The sequence below is a fragment of the Typopeltis vanoorti genome, chromosome 7, assembly GCF_054136105.1.
Source record: "Typopeltis vanoorti isolate ZY-2024b chromosome 7, IOZ_Tvanoo_1.0, whole genome shotgun sequence".
Lineage (NCBI taxonomy): Eukaryota > Metazoa > Arthropoda > Arachnida > Uropygi > Thelyphonidae > Typopeltis > Typopeltis vanoorti.
The window spans coordinates 50,233,120-50,252,477 of record NC_143555.1 but is presented as its reverse complement, the minus strand read 5'-3'; the positions used below and the strand labels follow the sequence as shown (position 1 = coordinate 50,252,477).

General features: G+C 34.7%; 1 non-coding gene across 1 annotated transcript; it reads right to left on the bottom strand.

The window, feature by feature from the left end:
• Positions 1-17,354: 17,354 nt before the first annotated feature.
• TRNAL-AAG (transfer RNA leucine (anticodon AAG)) lies at positions 17,355-17,436 on the bottom strand. The gene has a single exon. It is a non-coding gene; the product is annotated as a tRNA-Leu (tRNA).
• Between the last annotated feature and the right edge of the window lie 1,922 nt (positions 17,437-19,358).

The following is a 19,358-nucleotide window of genomic DNA, read 5'->3' as shown; positions in this document are numbered from 1 at the left end:
GTTGAAGATAATGCAAACGAAAAGATACAAAAAAAAGGAAGAAACCAAGCAGTAAGAAGAATAAGATTAAAGAATTTGCTGTTTACTCAACTTTTATTATAAAAATTCTCGCAGCAGGGCAAGAAAAGTTAGGTTGATCATCAGCGGAATAAATGGAGATTTCCGATGTATCTGTATTTGATGTATTTGAAATAATTTCAACTGAAACCATGTGAATGACAACTGTTTCCACAACAGGTTGTTGAAACAACCTGTTGCGGAAACAACACTACGCATGCATATTAAGACAATGAGAAAAAAAAAAAGTAGCCCTCTTAATGATTCCAGTGTTATCAAAAGGATAACATTCGAATAATTTTGGTCTAATCAAATACATACCAGGAAACCACAAAAACAATTTTTTTTTTTATGTGAATACCTTTTCACTCTGAGTCATACAGTTCCGCAGCTTCAGTAGCCAAAAGATTTTAGACAATACCACGATAATTTACTGAATGATGACGACGAAGATATTGTAACCATTACTGATTTATACAAAGACCAAACAACAATAATATACGCAGTTTATTATTGTTGTTTGATGTCATAACGTCAGATGTCACAACAGAAGTAATCTTTTGTAACAGCAGTAATCACTAGGATTCGAAGTGTTTCTCATATTTCCCATTCGCCTGATTTTTCTCATTTCCTAAATTAAAAAGAACAAAGAAACTGCCTGTAAAACAGAAGCTAAACGGGTCAACATTTTGGCGTTATATTCTCAAGTACAATCATTAACTTTTACATATTTTTATTGTATCGTGAATGAGACTAAGAAATTTTGGATCAGCCTTCGTACGTATATGGGAATATTGCTTTTTTTTTCTTCTAAAAATGAAGCGTATAGACTCAAAGAAAGTTGAGTAAAAATCATCAGCGTTCCATCACCTTTCTAAGCTTTTGTAACAGTTGGAAGTGACAGTTAATTAGGTCTAGGTAGTCACATGACAAAATAACATGACTTGCTGTTCACTTTTCAGACAGAAGTTTCAGAACGTCTGTCCCGATTTTTTTTTTAAATGGTGCCAGTAGACTGAGTGCAAAGCATGAGTTTCCATAGTGATCAATATCGGCCTCTGATGTCAACAAAAAGGCGCGCTATAAGCAAAATATTTAACCTACGAATGCAGAATAATACTTTGAAAAAAAAAAAAAACGGTTTAACACATGTAAGGAAATTAAAATTTATTGACAACCCATATTATATATATGTTGCTCACTATAACAACATCATTCAGGGAAAAGCTTTGGTTACAACATTCAAAACATGAGAGACATCATATTTGTACACCTTCCACATTTTGAATCTAAATTTTTGTACATTATTTTCCTGATGACGTAGTTACATTGTTTAAATTTACCATCGGTGCAGAATACTTCAAATGGCAAAATAAACTGTTTGCCTACAGTTCGTTGGATGGAATTAGACAAAAATGCATTGTGGTATATTCAATTTCGGTCGTCTATTCCTTGAAACGTGAGAAACATTACGTCATCGCCCTGATCTCAATCAAACAGACTGCATGCTTATCTTCAAGTTTTGGGAAATAATCGCCATAAATTGTTCATAATTTTTAATTAATTAATTCGGAATTACACAACTAGATCTGGTTCCATGAAATTTTAATAGTGTTTCCCGATGTTCACTCAGCTGTGACCGAGACACGTGGTAGTAAAATCATACTGTTCTCATCCTTATGTTAATATTTTGAACGCTGTAACCAATTTTTTGCTTCTCCCTGAACGATGCTCATGTTAGAGTAATCGAAATATACATTTAATGTTAATAATTTTTGATTTTAAGAAATTCGAACTTCCCTTATATGTTGTCTTAAAGTGGTTTTTAAAATTGCGTTTACCACACGTGTAAAAAAATCTTATTCATTGTTATGAATGAGCCTGGACAGTAGATAAAATAGCCTGGACAGTGGATTTGTACAGCAAAACGTGTACAAACATTTTCCCGAATGAAATGAAACTATTAATGTTAATCCCCTCTGAAACGCAGTAAACTCTTTCCATGCACTCACCGTTGGACATAAAAAAAAAGTTTAAATGACTGCCGGGTGAACAGTATCATCTCCTTCCCCGCAAAATGTGCATATTAGGTAGTGACATGCATTCGGGTGGTGTCCCATAACTTTTGGCACGACAGTGTATACATTCTACGATTATATAAAGCAACGGCGTAGTGTGGTGGTGATTTGAAAAGTGTTCTTGCATGCTTGACGCACTCAAAGTTGTTTAAACAGCGTTGGCTTTATTGAAGAAAGTTACGTTCTTCAATAAAATTTTACCAACCCGTCCGAAGTGGGAGTTTTATGTGTTAGTAGGAGTGAGCGGGGTACACTTGGAACAGAAAATCCACCCCTAAAGTTTCTGTAAAACTCAGAAGTAATGGCTCCGAAATTACTGAAATACTAAATATATGTCACGCGAAGACGTGAAACAAGACATCATCTAAACGAGATGTTCGGCATGAAAAGATAGGTCTCGGACTGTTAAAATCACAACAAATGTCAACAAAAAGGACTTCAATTAATTTTGACATTGTGTGTCAAGTGCGTCCATTCTCCTCATTGCTTTGCCTAGTTGCGAGAGGAAAACCAAGTTTACGAGAGAAAAAGTCCTTGCATCCACCCATTCAAGAGCTGCCAACTCATCTTCAATGCTTTCCTGCTTTCCAAGATTCCCCATATCTTAAACAGCAATCCTGGTACGAGTATTTCGCCTTAAAGAGTTTCTCCGACCTGGCTACTGACGGACTCTGTGCAAAGATGTGCAACAAATTGGCCTTTTGGAAAGCGTTTATGTATTCCCAGTAATTTTTTTTTAACCTTTCTTGTCTCGAATCCGGGGAAAAACAGCTCGAGACCTTTCATAAATTTAATTTACTAATCATAAACAAAAAAAAAGTTTGCAATTTATTATATTTTAACAAAATGAGTATGGTACCATAATATAGACGATTATTAAAATTTTATTAGGAATTAATGAAACCATTTAAAAAAAGTTCGTAATTTAGTTTAAAAATGTAAAAGAAAGCAAAATATCAGATACTGTTTTTGATTTATAATTTTTTTTTAAACTGATTGTGGAAATGTATATGTGGTGTGGTGCAGTTTAGTGTAAAATTTGTTAACTGCAAAAAAGAGTGCAATGTACTCTCAGGAAACGTCACTAAAATATCATTAAGATGGAAGCAGTCACTATTTCATTACTAGAAGGAAACACTCACCGTGAAGATGTTTGTCAAAGCATTCTCTGGACGAGCTTGTACATTTTGTTGGAGTTTATAATTATTATTCTTTTTATTCTTAAAAAGAATAATAAAAAAAAACATCCTGGTTTGCAGTTACGAATTTTTCAAAGCCAGGTTCTAGGCTAAAGCAAATCATACTGGTGCATTGTTGAATACAATACTGGAGTATTATTGAAACTATGAAACGATTTTTGCAAACAGTAGTTTCCTTTTTCATTGTCCATGTCTTTTTTGATTGTTGCATCATTCGGTGAGTAGTAATCTGTTGAAGTTACATACAGAATAGCGCTTATCAGAAGTCAACTTTTCAAGTCCTCTCATCCGTAAAAATGTTAAATCAGCAGCACTATTACCACTTAATCATAGGTCATATATATCTATGAGATGTCAAGGGTTAGACTAAAGAAGACTCCGATTGAATAAATAGGATTTTGAATTACCAATCTGGGACGCAGGTTTTCATTTTCATGTGTGTTGGTGTCACGTAAGTATTTTAGGATTAGAGATGAACGATGAGTGTGTTGGATTTTAAACTGAGCAGCACACTGATGTAGAGAGTAATGAATGCGAGGAGGATTTGGAGGAAGCACACCATTATTCCTACACAGGGTGTTGCGTAGTTGAAACCTGGCGCATCCATCACACAGAAAGCTCATCAAGGGTGTAGTGATGGTATGGGCGTAAGGAAAAGCCTGGGGGGTGGGCGAAAAATGAGGCAGAATAACCGGATCCTGAGGATGTGTGATGGGGACACGAGTGCGGCAGATATTTGCCCGTTAGGAGGGGGAGGAAACGGTGCACTGACTGTTTTGTACTGGTGTCCTTCCGTATGGGTAATCTCCATCTGAGGGATCTGGTTGAATAATCGGAATTTCTTTTTCTCCTTTAGGTTTCCGTCGAATGGATAGTCAGATGAAACTGGAGATTAAGACGGAAACAAAGGATGACATGGAGAATCGATTATCGTCAACCCCTGGCCAACGCTATAGGGAAGTGTTTTTTCTTACCATAGCTGGAGATGCTGTACTACAAACCCAAAGATAACTCGCGTGATGTACTGGAAAGGATAAGCACCCCTTTGTTGGAAGAACTTTGATTGAATTCCATCAAGAATGGGAGGACCATTTCCTGGAGTGCTTTCAACTAAGGCTGAGTTGGCTCAGATGGTGGTAGCAGGGTTTTTCCTCCTGGGAACTCAGGTTTTTCCTCCCACTAAACCTCTTCAGTACATGCACAATAGGCAGATGTTACAGACTTGCTGCAAATTTGTGATCCACGAAAAATGGAGTTTCCTGATTGTCCGTTAAGCAACTGCTAAAACGAAGAAAAAAGAAGAGTTTGAATTGTTTTTGAAGACTGGAAGTGATTGTTTAATCTTTTAAGACTGATTCACAACTGTCGTGATATGTGTATCAAATTCGTTGTGAAAATAAAGCATATTATCACTTGACTAATGAATGTTATTAGTCTAACTTAATACACTTTTGTTGTCATTTATACACCCATTACTTATGACGAATGAATAGAAGATCGTTTAACGAAAACAAATAATATTTTTGGATGAACTGAATTAACTTAACTAGAAATCTTTTTTTTTAATGGATGATAATATATATATACGTCAATTCCAAAAGCTGATTTTGTTAATCTAATAGAAAAGGACGGAGACAAGGAACAGGAGTAAAAACAAAAATGTATATTAATAAAAAAAGTTCAAATTAAAAAAAAAATAAATAGTAAAACTAAAAAATAAAGAAACTAACTAAACAAATAAAGGAAATGGAGACAAAATATTTGAAAAACTTCACAGCGGTTGCTAAATTAATAGATATCCCCCCCCCCCCACACACACAAATAAGATTTGTGGGGGGGGGGGGATATCTAAAGAAATAAGTAGGTTGGAATTTACGTAGCTAGTATTGCATTTCCCAAATAGTATGGTGATATTAAACTACCTGGGTTTATTATTATTATTTTTTTTTTTTCAAAATCGCAGAATCACGCATATATAATCTTGGGACGCATATAATGTGAAACAGCCCTTTGGTTGAAAAAGGGACCCCCGTTCGAACCCTGTACATCGGTATCACATACGGAGATCGTAAAAGATCGTAAAAGGAGAAGAAGCAATTGCAGTTATTATTATTATTATTATGTGACACCTCCAAGTATTTCGAGGACTCATCATGGGAGGGCACTCTGCTGCCCTCGCTCCACTAGCTCTAAACAGCTAGTAATTTCCTAAAATAGGAATGTACGGGAATTTTAAGTGACATAGACAACAGAAGGACAAATTTAATCTAATTTAAAAAGGTGTAATCGTAAATACAACTGAATATAGCTTATTCGTTTTAAAGTGTTAAATGCCAACCATTGGTCGTAACAGCAGCTAGAAAACAATGAAGTGCATCCATTAAATATGAAATAAGCCCTAAATAATGTAAAATAAAGCATTAACATTCTGATACGAGATTATCCCAACGCCTTGCTTTTACGTGCCCAAGTGGCTATTTGCTTCTGTGTGTGTGTGTGTGTGTGTGGCTACATTTGCTCTGCTGTAATTGACTACCGTAGAAGGCCCCGCTGTATTTATTACAAAGGAAATATTCGCAAATGCGGTAATATAATCACTTCGTAAAACATGCTAACGTAAGTGCGAGATGTTCGGATTATGTTGCAGTGTTTGCAGATTTAAGACATAAAAGAAATCTTTAAGTTTTTATTTTAATAGTCTTATTATACGCATCTAAAAGCGTTCATCTTTTTGATTTAACACACCGCATAATATATACATGAAGATTGTTTAAAACATTTTTATCTCCATATTTATAGTGCCGCAACATTTACTTAAAGCATTCTCTCGCTCTTTTTTTTTTTTTTTTTTGCAAACGTTTTTAGCTTTTTTTATTTTTTTTATTTTAGATTATTATTATTATTATTTTTACTATCCAGGCGGATAGCGCCACACGTATCGATATACACTGCTTGGAAAGAAGTTAACGGAAACCCACATTGGGCAAGGTACTACCATGTGACAAGTCACGTTTTTGTAGCCGATATAAATTGAAGGAATATGAATATAATAAGTCAGTGCAACTGATTCCAGGTGAAAGAGCTGTGAGAAGGGAACTGACGGAGTTTGTAAGAGGCGTTGTGATAGGATGCCATGTTGCAGGCCTATCTGTTAGGCGAATTGTTGACAAATTGGGCCATCCAAGGTCAACAATTAGTGACACGATACCGAGATGGAAGCGCAGGAAGTCAACTGCAAGTGCTACTCGCAGTGTACGACCCACCACACTCACCGAAAGTGACTGTAGGGTGCTACGAAGGATAATATGTAAAAACCGCCATTCCTCGACTGATACGTTGAATACAGAGTTCCGGGCATTGACTGGAACACGAATCTGCACAAAAACATTCAGAACAATGACTCACCAACATGAATTTCCATGGTAGGATCGCAATATAAAAGTTCCACATTACCTGAACCAACATGCAGCGTCGTCTTCAATGGTGCAAAGAGCGTGTACAGTGGAAGCTTGGAAAGCTGTGTTATGGAGCGACGAAACACGCTATACCCTCGTAACCACCACGTAACCCCAAATGTGAAATTCAAAGGTGGCGGTATGGTCCTGTTTTTCCTGGTTTGACCTGGGACCTCTGTTTGTGGTACCACGAATACTGAACTCCGAGAGGTATATGAACATTCTGGGCAATGCAAAACTTCCTACTTTGTTGCGTTTCTACGGAACTGCCTCTTTCAGCAACACAGTGCACTGTTGTAACTGAGAGGTTTCTGAACATGAACGCCACCATATTTGACTGGCTTCCACAAATCTCTGGTCTCAACCCTATTGAACATCTGTGGAATTAACTGGAGCGTCGAGTAAGGTTAATAGACGTCTGGTCTACAACAGTCCAGAACCTCATTACATGCTTACAGATAGACTGGTCTAAAATTCCGATCGATCGGTATTGTACGTATGTCCCGTAGGGTTACTGCAGTCATCGCAGCGAAAGAAGGTCCTACATCTTATTAAGGTGGGGCGCCATAGCTGTTTGTTCTTCACACTATGGTGTCCGTTGACTTCTTTCCAAGGAGTGCATTTAAATACACTTAATGCAGTTTAAATACAGTTCATTAATTTATTCGTTTCTTTTTATATCCTTATTTAAATGTTCTGTAAATATTCAAGTCTGTTTACGATAAATTTGTACTTCAATACAAGTCAGCCATCTTGGAAAGTTCGGGTCTGGCTCCCGCTGAGAAGGCTTAAGACATCGGGGGGGGGGAGTTGCCTTCAGAGAGCAATTTGAGCCTCCTGGGATAGGTGTTTTCCGGCGTAGCCTCTGTCGGGGAAGTGTCGATGGATGCTTTCCCCCTGGAATATGAGCGGTTCTGCTCAGTAGCAGGGCGAACCTGTCACTGAGTGGAACCACCACTGAGTTGGACGATCCTTCGGTCGCTTGTTGGGAGTGGTTTGGGGATCGCCTAATTTTTAGAGGTGCTTTACTTATACAGTGCCTGATCTCTGAGGAGAACCAAACAGTTCGAAACAGCTGTCAGGGCCAGTGAAACGTTATCAAAATGGACTAACAGAAAGCGAATATATATAGACGCATGCGCTGCGCCTATGTCTTCCAAGTAGTGCGCGCTAAAGCAACTGGTGAATGCCGGTGAGTGTATTCCCGTAAGCTCTCTGGTCAACTTATTTTTACGAAACTTTCGTAGTTTCTACATTCGGCTTTGAAATAATGCTGGATCTAATATCCACTTGACTTATATAAGTAATTATTTATATTTGATACCAAAACTAAAATGATTGTAAGCTGTTCACAAGCTGAACAGCATTAGTAAATCGTTAAGCACGGACAAATAATACGCATACACGTCATAAAACGCAAGCACACACACACACACACACACACAATATAAAAAATATAGATAGAATTAACTGTCCACTATAAAATAAAATTCGTTGTATGAATGCAAGTTAACTAGCCATGATGACAGGCTATTGAGCTTTAACTTGAATGATAAGATGACCATTCATCCCATCTTTCAACTCGAAGTCAATACAGCTAGTTTATTTAATATTTCGGATTTGAATTTTGTTTTTTAAGCGTATCTAGCGAAAGAGTCATTTTGAAAGGGTGTGAAATAAGTTAGAGGGGGGGGGAGTCTCTTTCGATGGCCTTGAACTTTTTTGAATCCGTGGTCTTTTGCTTCGTAGATGCTGCCGAGTTCTTCGCTACGGAATGTAAGCTAGAACTGGAACCGAACGACCATTTAACCACTCATTCTAAGCAATAAAAAACTACTTAAGAAGAAAACGAACGTCTTCTTTGATCATTTTCCCCACAATAACAAGCTTTAGTTTGATCTCAAGTAAAGATGAACTTATTAGGTCACATGAAAAGGCAATATAAAGACAAATTACGAAGCTTTTAGGTCACCCCTTGGTGATACAGTTCTGGATATTCCATTAGGTAGACAAAGCTGGGGAGGGGGAGGAATGGCTGCGAAATAAATGACTTTACTAAATTCGCAGCAAATGATCTATCATGTGTTCTAATTGAATTTGACTGAAAAGTGAAATCATTCACTTGACCACCTAAAAAAAACTCTATGAATCGAGGTTTCTGTGTTACAAGAGACATATTAAGGCCATCTTCGGAATCTTCGAGATTATTCAATTTCAGTTCCATACTAAAAGATATTCTACAAACGTTCTTGTGCATAAATATCACTTATGACAGTTTCATCACACCACAATTAATCATACTCCCTTTAATATGATTAAAGGGAAGTTTTTCAAATTTCTATTATATATTATTAACGTGCTTGTTCTTCATCTGCAGAGTACTTGGCGTAATTTTGAAAAAATATATTACACTTTTTTCGTCATTTACTTAAATCCCAAAATTTATTCACTCGATTTTAACTTCGCATTATACTCTATAGTACATTAAAGGACAACAGACCAGGCCTTTCTTTTAGATGCATTTCAATAAATACGTGAGCTCACATTTTATTTGTCATCTATTTTCATAAGCATATTAATAATTTCACTTTGGCTTTGGCGGACAAATTTAAATGAAATTGAGAGATTTAAATATTGACGCTCATTAAATTTTTAACCTTACCATTGTAATAGTACAAGACATTTGCAGACGAATTTAACAGTATTGCTTCCAGGAAAAAGAATGCATTGTATTAATTGAGTACCAGGAAATCCTAATTAATTAACTCATAGTAAATCCATGGTATTAATGTGCTATACAGTTCTTACCGTATGTCGGTTAGGAATTTTTAAAACTAATGTCAGAAAAAAAGGGACAAACTTATTTTGAATGTATTAAGATTATCAAACTGCCATGAAATATTGATCGCTAAAATATTCAGAAAGTTATGAGTTCAGATATTTTAAAAATCTTCAAACACATATGCAAATGAACAGAAAAAAAGGTATATGAAGAGATTTTTAAAAATGAAAAGTAGAATAAAATGACAAAAAAAATGGCGAATAAGTCTGAAATATTTGTTATTAGTTGTGGATGTACAAACTACGTTTGTAAACAGACGACAATATTTCGTGTCATTTCTTAATGCAACGATTGCTATGGTAACCAACTATGCGCGCCATCAAAGAGAATTCACAGAAGATTAAAACTGTGAGAGATGGATAAATTAATACTAAAAAAAATAAAAAACATGATAAATTCTTATATTCTTCAACATAAAGAATAGTCTCATCTGGAAGTTTTTGTTGGTTCTTAAAATTTTCAGAGATGTCTGCTATGCTGAACCGTTAAAACCGACTGATCATTCAAGATGCTTTATTTCCCCATGCAACATTTTCTGGAATGTTATTACACCTGAACAGTCGTAAATATCATCTCGCGCACTAATTTTTTTTTTAATATCACACACACGCGCGAGGCTGCAAAACCTTTACTATATCAGTATCGTGTGTGGGCAATAATTTAAACAGAAAGTAAGAGCCTGATGATTTGTTTTTTGAAGATGGAAGTTGCCCTTGGGCAAAACAATATGAGGAAGCCTACATCACACAGAGTGAGTCCCTAAGAATCACCAATTAACCGGATTTCCTTCTGAATAGCTTCAAGCACTCTTAGTCGTGATTTTTGATGAAACATTCCAAATGTGAATCAGTATTATAATATCGCGATAACTTTGGAATTTATACGTTGTCCAGTAAGATGTAATGTGTTGAGTGGAAGTAGATACCAAGTTTTTGCTGGTTTGTATTAGGGAAGACTGGAAGTGTAAATAAGCCTAAGAAGAGAAAGTTCATTTTAGAGATCTAAATATTGTTAAGGGGAAATGAGGGGAGATCTTTCTTCGTGAGCAATGAGAGAGAACTGCGTTTTGGCAGCAATGAAAATGACAAGTTTTTATTCTCCCTACTGAAGAATGAAAAGCGGATCGGGATTTAAGACGTTGGTTATGAATGATCTGGAACCTTGAGCTGATTGTGCAGTAAAAAAGATTGTTAAATAAACAACAGGAATTGAATGTGTGGTCATCCGCAAAGCGTCAGATAACCATTGAGAAAGGTTATTTATGTATAGGAGGAACACTGTAGATAAACGTTTGTAGCAATGGTATAATCCGACACTCGTTGGAAATTTCAACAGAATAAGATATCCACCATAACAATTAGCGAACGAACACAGAGGAAACTGGCAATCCATTTGCAAAGGATAAAGAAAAACCATATGACAATCGTGGGTTAGTAGGCTTTTGTTTTAAATCCAATCAAATACTCTATGCCAAGACTAACCATACGAACTCCTCCACTGGAATTCGGATGGTTAGTCCAAACTTTTCCACGGCTGGTGTTCAAAGAAATGTATACTGCTTGTTACACTAATAGTAAGTGTGTCATTAGGTGTGAAAAGGTTGACCGTTGATGACCTCCATGCTTTTCGAGAAAACTGACATGCGGATATTGGACAGCTTAAGTTCTGACTTATAATCGTCCTTTTTTTGGAATGGACTAAACATAAGCTTGCTTACATCACGTATATATGACATGATAAAAACGATGTGGAAAATTAGAGAAAATCTCAAACAAGAAATAGACAAAGAAATGCAAGAAATGAACAAAGAAAAAATTGATATCATACGGCTCTGTGAAATCAGATGTGAAGGAATAGGTGATTTTTATAGTGACGAAGTAAGGGTAATTTACTCAGGTGGAGATAAGGAAAAAAGGAGTTGCACTTGTTTTTAATAAAAGAGCAGTAAAGAGCATCATTAGCATAAACTGTCTGAATGACATGATTATGGTGGTAAAATTGAAGGCTGAACCGGTGGACATAGCAATAATGCAGGTATATATGCCAACAAGTGACCATTCATATGAGGAAATGTACGAACAATTACAAGAAATAAAGTTGTAGGAGAAAAAGAGGATGGGAGTGTAGTAGGAAGATATGGACTAGGTAATATAAATGAGAGAGGGTAAAGGTTAGTGGAATTCTGTAAAGAAAATAAGCTAATAATTACGAATACTTGGTTTACAAAATCTAAGAGAAGTCTATACACATGGAAAAAACCAGGAGATACGGAAAGGTATCAAATTGATTACATTATAGTAAAGCAAAGATACAAGAATAGCGTAAAAAATGCATGCACTTATCCTGGAGCTGACATTTATTCTGACCATAACCTACTATTCATAGAAATAAATGTGAAACTAAAGAAAATAAAAGAAGCTGTGAAAAGGAAAAAATGGAACTTAGAGAAATTTAAAAAATACTAAGGAATTTGAAAATAGATTGGAGAAAGAAATAGAGGGAAACAAGTTTTGTCAAAACTGAACATCCAGTGAAAGAGAAAATAAAGAAGATCAGAAGAAGAAATTGGATATGTAAGAGCTAAAAGAATAAAAAAAAACCTTGGATAACTAATGGTTTTGAGATGATTTCTCTAATGGAAGAAAGAAGAAAATGGAAAAATAAAGACACCCCAGAAGGGAAAATACAATATAGAACCCTGAATGACAAATTGAGAAGAGAAGCAGAAAGAAGTAGACAAGATTGGCTTAAAAAACAATATGAAGAAATGGAAAATTATGAGAGAGTGGGAAGGTATGATCTTTTGTATGAAAAAGCAAGAAGCATGAATCACAAGAGAAATGGAATTCGATCTAGAAGCATAGAAAATAAGAATGGAGAAATCATAACTGAAGAAGATAAAATCCTAGCGAGATGGAAGGAATACGTTGAAGATCTATATGACAAGGAAAATAGATCAAATGAGTTGCCATTAGAAGATATAAAGAAGGTAAATGAAGATGATCTAGGCCCAGAGATTTTGAAGACAGAAATAGAAATGGCCATTAAAGAATTTGTTCTATTCCTTCCACCTATTCCTTCTACCTTTCTACTAAAATTTGGAAAGGTAGAAGGAATAGTGAAATACCTGCAGAATTCTTGAAACAACTTCAAAAGAAAGGAACTGAAGAAATAACCAAAAAATAAATTTAATTTATAACAAAGGAGAACTACCAAAAGATTTTATGACCTTAATATTTATACCAAAGAAAAGCAATGCAGTGAACTGCAAGGATTTTAGAACAATAAGCCTCATTTCCCATACATCAAAAATACTTATGAGAATCTTAACACGAAGAATTTCATCTAAAGTGGACGAATTTCTTGGTGAAGATCAGTTTGCTTTCAGGAAGGGTAGGGGAACAAGAGATGCGATTGAACTGTTAAGAACAGTAAGTGAAAGAATTCCGGAAGTGAATAAAGAAGTTAATATCTGTTATATAGATTTTGAAAAAGCTTTTGATTTTGTAAAATGGGATAAGATGGTGGAAGTAATGGAAAAGATTGGCATAGATTGGAAAGACAGAACTAATGATTTCACTATATATGGGACAAACTGCCATTGTGAGAGACATACATGGTACAATAGAACCGGGTATCATTGGACGAGGAGTAAGATAAGGCTGTTCTCTGTCACCAATTTTGTTCAACGTGTATTCCGAAGCAATGCCAAAAGAAGTACTGGAGAATTCGGAAGAAGGAGTAAAGATGGGAGGTAGCCAGATATTTGCAATAAGATACGCAGATGACAAGGCATTACTATCAAATACTGAGATAGGACTACAATGTCTGTTAAACAGATTACTGGAATCCTGTATTAATTTTGGAATGAAAATTAACATCAGAAAAACAAAGGTAATGAAAATAGCAAGGAAAGAGGCAAATATGGATATCAGAATAAATGGGGGAAAATTGAATCAAATAAAGACATTTAAATATCTAGGAAGTGTTATTAACAGTGATGGAAGATGTAAAAGTGACATAAAAGTAAGAATAGCGATGGGAAGAGATGCCTTTAATAGACAATGGAATTTATTCAGAAGTGAAATGGATAGAAACCTGAAGAAAAGACTAATAAAATGTTATGTGTGGAGTGTTGCCCTCTATGAAGCTGAAACTTGGACATTGAAGAAAGAAGAAATTAAGATTTTGGAAAGCTTTAAGAAGTGGATTTGGAGAAGGATGGAAAAAATCAAATGGACAGATAAAATAACTAATGAAGAGGTCTTAAAAAGAATAGAAGTGTGTTAAGGAGGATAAAAAGAAGCAAGGGAAACTGGATCGGACATATTCTGAGAGGGAATGGAATCATCAGAGATGCCATAGAAGGAAAAATAGACGGGAAAAGACCCAGAGGAAGAGTAAGGAAAACAATGCTAGATGACATGCTGAATGGTACACAGGTACACAACCTTGAAAGAGAAGGCTCAGAACAGAAGAGAGTGGAAGGAAAGTTTCTGCTACTTAAAAGAAGAACCTGCTCAACTGCAGAATACTCAAGAAGAAGAAGAAGAAAAACTATGTGTGCTAATTCTGGAGCATAGATGGCCTCAGCTATAATCTTCATCTAGAAAGCCATTAGGTGTTATTCTTGTCTTAAACAGGATTCCAATTTAGGTTATGTCAGCCAAAGGACACAGCTTTGGATAGAGTTGGGACATTAATGATGAAATTAATCGGTCTAATATGCTAACGTGGTTCAAGAATTCCAGGAAGATATTCATCTTCTTTATCACCATAGTCCAGGGGATTTTCATTCCATTGTGGGATTATGTGGAAAGTCCTCTATTACAGTGCAGTTCCCAAACTGGAAATCGTATTGATTCCTTTATATATGGCAATTTAAATAGAGAGTGAGACAGTCCAAACGATATTATTTGCCTTTACGTTTTTAGTAGTCGGGTGTATATACATCTACTTGTTACCGAGTATTTAACCCAGAATATTAAAACGGAGTCTAAGAAGGTTAGTACGAGTTCCCCTTTGTAAAACTTCAGATCTGGATTCCAGAAATATAGTTTCCAAAAGGAATGCCGATGTGTTAAATACAGATATTTTTCAAGCAAGCTTTTTGACAGCTACGTAAAGACAATTATTCAAATATTCAAAGAGTTTTGTGTGCGTGGACGCCCATTCAGTTCTAAATAGTAAGTTTTAAGATGAGGACAGCTCAACTGCATGCTTCACTGTATAAATCTGAGTTGAGTGATTCAGGTTTACAACGAAGAATTTAGACGAGTATATTAATTCTATTAATATATCTTTGCAAAGCGGTGAAATAATCAAGTCAGAAAAAAAACTAAGAAATATGGAGATTTGTAAGTCTACAAGAAGGCATAGAACTTCTCAAGGAACTTGAGCGTGTTCGTGAATCATTTTAAGAAGTCCAAATAAGTCAGCTATATCAATGTTGGAGAGTTGGGCATTCATTAGTTCCTTGTTCTTAATGCGTTTCAAATGGATTTTTTTTTAAAGTTAACTTTAAAACCTATAAACTTAACTTAAAAGTTAACTTTTTAACTTAACTTTTAAGTTTAACTTTAAATATTATATTTAAAGGTTATAGTGTTTTTCGATGACATGGGAAGAGTATATAAATTACATTTCTCTTCTCTCAATCAATGGATTCGTATATGATCAAATTTTTCTTAAAGGCCCCTTTTTTGAAAACTGATGTGTATTTTTCATTATGCTTTCGTGGTAAGAGATTTAATTTTAAAATACAGTTGGTCTTTTAAGAGTTCAAGACAGGAAGATAACCTAGTCATCGTAATTGTATGTCAATTAACACCACTAGAATGCACAAGGACACACGTATTGAAATCTTGCATGCGCATGAATATCCCCCCCCCATACACACACACATACTCAACATATGGACAAAAACATTAAATGACCCTAAAAAGAAATGTTGAATTTGTGTGTGCGTGTGCGTGCGTGCGTGCGTGTGTGTGTGTGTGTGTGTGTGTGTGTGTGTGTGTGTGTGTGTGTGTGTGTGTGTGTGTGTGTGTGCGTGCGTGCGTGCGTGTGCGTGTGTGTGCGTGCGTGCGTGTGCGTGTGTGTGTTATAATGTAAGATAAAACATTAAAATGAATAAAGTCTTTGGAAACATAAATAGAAAAAAGTGCAGCATTTTTGTTCAATAAAAGCCGGTGAGACTACTGAAATTAATTAAGTTCTCCCGCATAAAGAGGATGGAATAATCAATTAGCTGTATGTACAAAAGAAATTCAGTTACACTTCGTGTCGGAAACATTAAAATAACACAGCAGACAAAAAATGTTCAGTCGCTGCCTAATAGGACTTAAAACAGGGATTCACACGTGTTCTTGTTCGAGGCTCAAATTTAATTTTTGGAAAACGAATTGTGGACATAAATCCACCTACTACCTTTAGGGAATAAGATGGTGTTAGAGGATTTATTCATTTTACTTAAATTACAACAGTTAACAGTTCCTTAGTTACGTTTTCATTTATTAAACTTAATAATGACTAAAGTTATCTTGTTAAAAATAAATGCTTATTATAATTTTATCTTTTTCTATGCCAAAAGAGGGATTTAGATTTATTTCTAAAAAGCAAAAGATGAGCTGTGCAGTACTATAATTTTCTGTGGTTTAATACCACAGAGCTGGGACTGCACATACAGTGAAATGGAAATCAAGGAGGAAAAAAAAAAGAAAGAAAAAAAAACGAAAGACATAGCAGGTACTCCTAATTCACTTTGGGCGCATCTGTTCTGAATAAAAGTTAACTCGAAGTTTTCCATGTGACTCTCTCTATTATTAACCACTCTCGTGTTCACATTAAATATCAAAATGGAAAAGTACTGATATCATTTTCTTTTCGGCAATTTTGTGAGCCGCAAGAAGATAATCCGTCGCAATACCTTAAGATGTAATGCACTTCTTCAATGGTTCCACTGAAGAAATGCGGTCTGCGAGAATTAAACGAACAAGACTCTACACAGCACTCGACTATATGATGGAGTTCGGCTTAAACCTCAAAACGAAAATATCACCATTCCTTAGCAGAGCACTTTCCTAAGGAATAAAACCTAAGATTGTATCCAATAACTGAGAATTGTTTTTTAATCTCCAAATGGTTTCTTTCATTAGGCTTCACTATATACAGTGAAAGTTCATGTCTGCGAAAATATATTCGCAGATTACGTTTATTATATAATTTATCTCACCGCACGAACAATTTTTGAGCGTAGAATCTTTCTATAACTATTTTTAAGTAATTACATAATTTTAGTTATTTCCGTTATGTTATTATTATAACATTTTATTTGTGTGTGCAGGTAGAGGGTGCTGTTTTATATCTGCTTTTTAATTATCGATTTATAAATCTTTGGGTCATAATTAACTTGAAAATTATTTGAATAAATGATATGAATCTATATTTTATTCTCATTAAAATTGAATATGCTGGATTATTTATAAATCAAAACACTCTTACCCTTTTTTATTATTGTACTTTAAATTAGTATTTCAATATACCAATTTTTAATAAATTTTAATAATAATGCTATGCATTTTAATAATTAAGAATAAAGTGCCAAATTCTGCAATGATTAATGTTTAAAATAATTTTGATTAATTTAAAAGTTGAAGTAAATGCGAGGTCTAATACGAGAAAACGTTAAGTGTTAATGAAAAGATAAAAAGAAAAAACACGCTGGCAGTGGTGGGATTCGAACCCACGCCTCCGAAGAGACTGGTGCCTTAAACCAGCGCCTTAGACCGCTCGGCCACACTATCGATAACATCCGTTTCTTTGATAAGTATTTATCAAGAATATTGTTTTAAGAATTATTACAGATGAATAATTTTTATAGGTAGGATTAATGTTTCGATCAAACATCATTTTCGAAAACAAAATACTAATAATTTATCGTAAGAAATTCACTAAACCAATACCGAGTTTGATAATTATGGAAAATATAGCGAGTGTTTTATTTTTTAAAAGTTTTATAAATGAATATATAAAAAGAATTTTAGTTATGCTTAATGATATCTTTCCATGTAAAGAAATGACATTTGTGATAGCTTTAAAAAACTATCAAATGAACTACCTGCTCTTAGAAAATTCTACAATTATCTTCTCAATTTCCAACACTGCAAATTTTGCAAAGTTTTGCAAATTTTATTTATAACGTATATCCAGTTATGATTACCAGTATAAATAATAATACAAGTATTATATTTAAAGAATTGATGCGTAATAACCGCATCGATTCTTTAAATTATTTGTAGCACTGTACTGTAGTGTATTGTAAATTACAGTGTAATTTACAATACACTACAAATTACTACAATACACTGCACTGTATTGTAGTAATTTAAACGCAAATAATCACATAAGATTCCCAATATTTAAGCTCAAGTATGAATAAACACTTTTAAAATCAGCACTTTTTTGATACTTTATTTATTCGCGCGTCAGAACACGCAAATAGCAATCTATTCTAGAAGTGTTCTGCACTTTTCGCCAACTGAATCCTCCTTCTTACCCGTTAGCAAAGAAAAAATGTGTTGGTACTTTATTTTTTGGAATACTCACATGCTTTGTTTTTTTACTGTTGTTTACTTTGATTACGGTCAAAGTTCTTCAAAATGTGAAAATTTTGATGAAATGGCCCACCGATCTATATCAAAATTGCCAACAGTGAGCAAAATTGTAAAAGATTTTGTAAAATTCACTGTAAAAGGCTTAGCACCGATTACTGTTAAAAAAACAAAAGGCTTAACACCGTTATTTGACACTAATATTGTTGTGAAAATATAGTGCTTCAGTTTGCGCAGTTGTATATAAAGAAACAAAAATACATAAATTTAAATTAAAAAATACTGAATAAACAGCTAACTGGGGTTAATACACAATTTGAGGACTCTGCTGGATCGATCTCGTACACTAGAAACTGCGAAAGATAAGTAGAGAAATAAAAGAATCGATACAATATTTGGAGTAGCTAAATAAAACGAAATTCTACCAATAATATGAAAACTTACTTAAATCAACAAATGGCAAATAAAATGAATCTATCGGTAGACTCGAAGAATATTATTCTAAGTAGATTCATTTTTATGTATCAAAAGCGTTACCAAGCAAATGACAGCTGGCTGAATAGTGTTTTCCGGTCTGCAGGCTCATAATTCATCATTATATTCGAAACATTAGTTTTAAAATGATATATTTATGAGATATATTCATTAAAAAAGACGAGATTCAGCTGCTTGAAATGCAAAAAATGATAACAGATTACAACTCTGTAATCTAATAAAAAAAAGACAAGAAAATGAAAGGAATGAAAGAGGTTGCAAAGCTCATTTAAGAGTTTCAACAAAAGATTAATTAACAGTTAGAAGAGATAACTAATTAAAGAAGTGTTCTCTATGTAATTGACTTTGTTGAATCGCCTGAAACGAGGGTTAACGGAAGTGTCTGGCCACACATAATGCGCTGACAATGATAGCTACAATAATAGGTTGACAGCCTTGCAAAAAAATGGAAAAAAAATTAAGATATTAAGATATTTTCTTCACTCTACTTCCTGCAAAAAGATTAAATTAAATAAAGCCTCTTACGAAGTGAACACACACACACACACACACACACACACATGAATTAACTTCTGAACCGGTCCTGAAGTGCGTTATGCAAAATATTGATTTTTAAATCT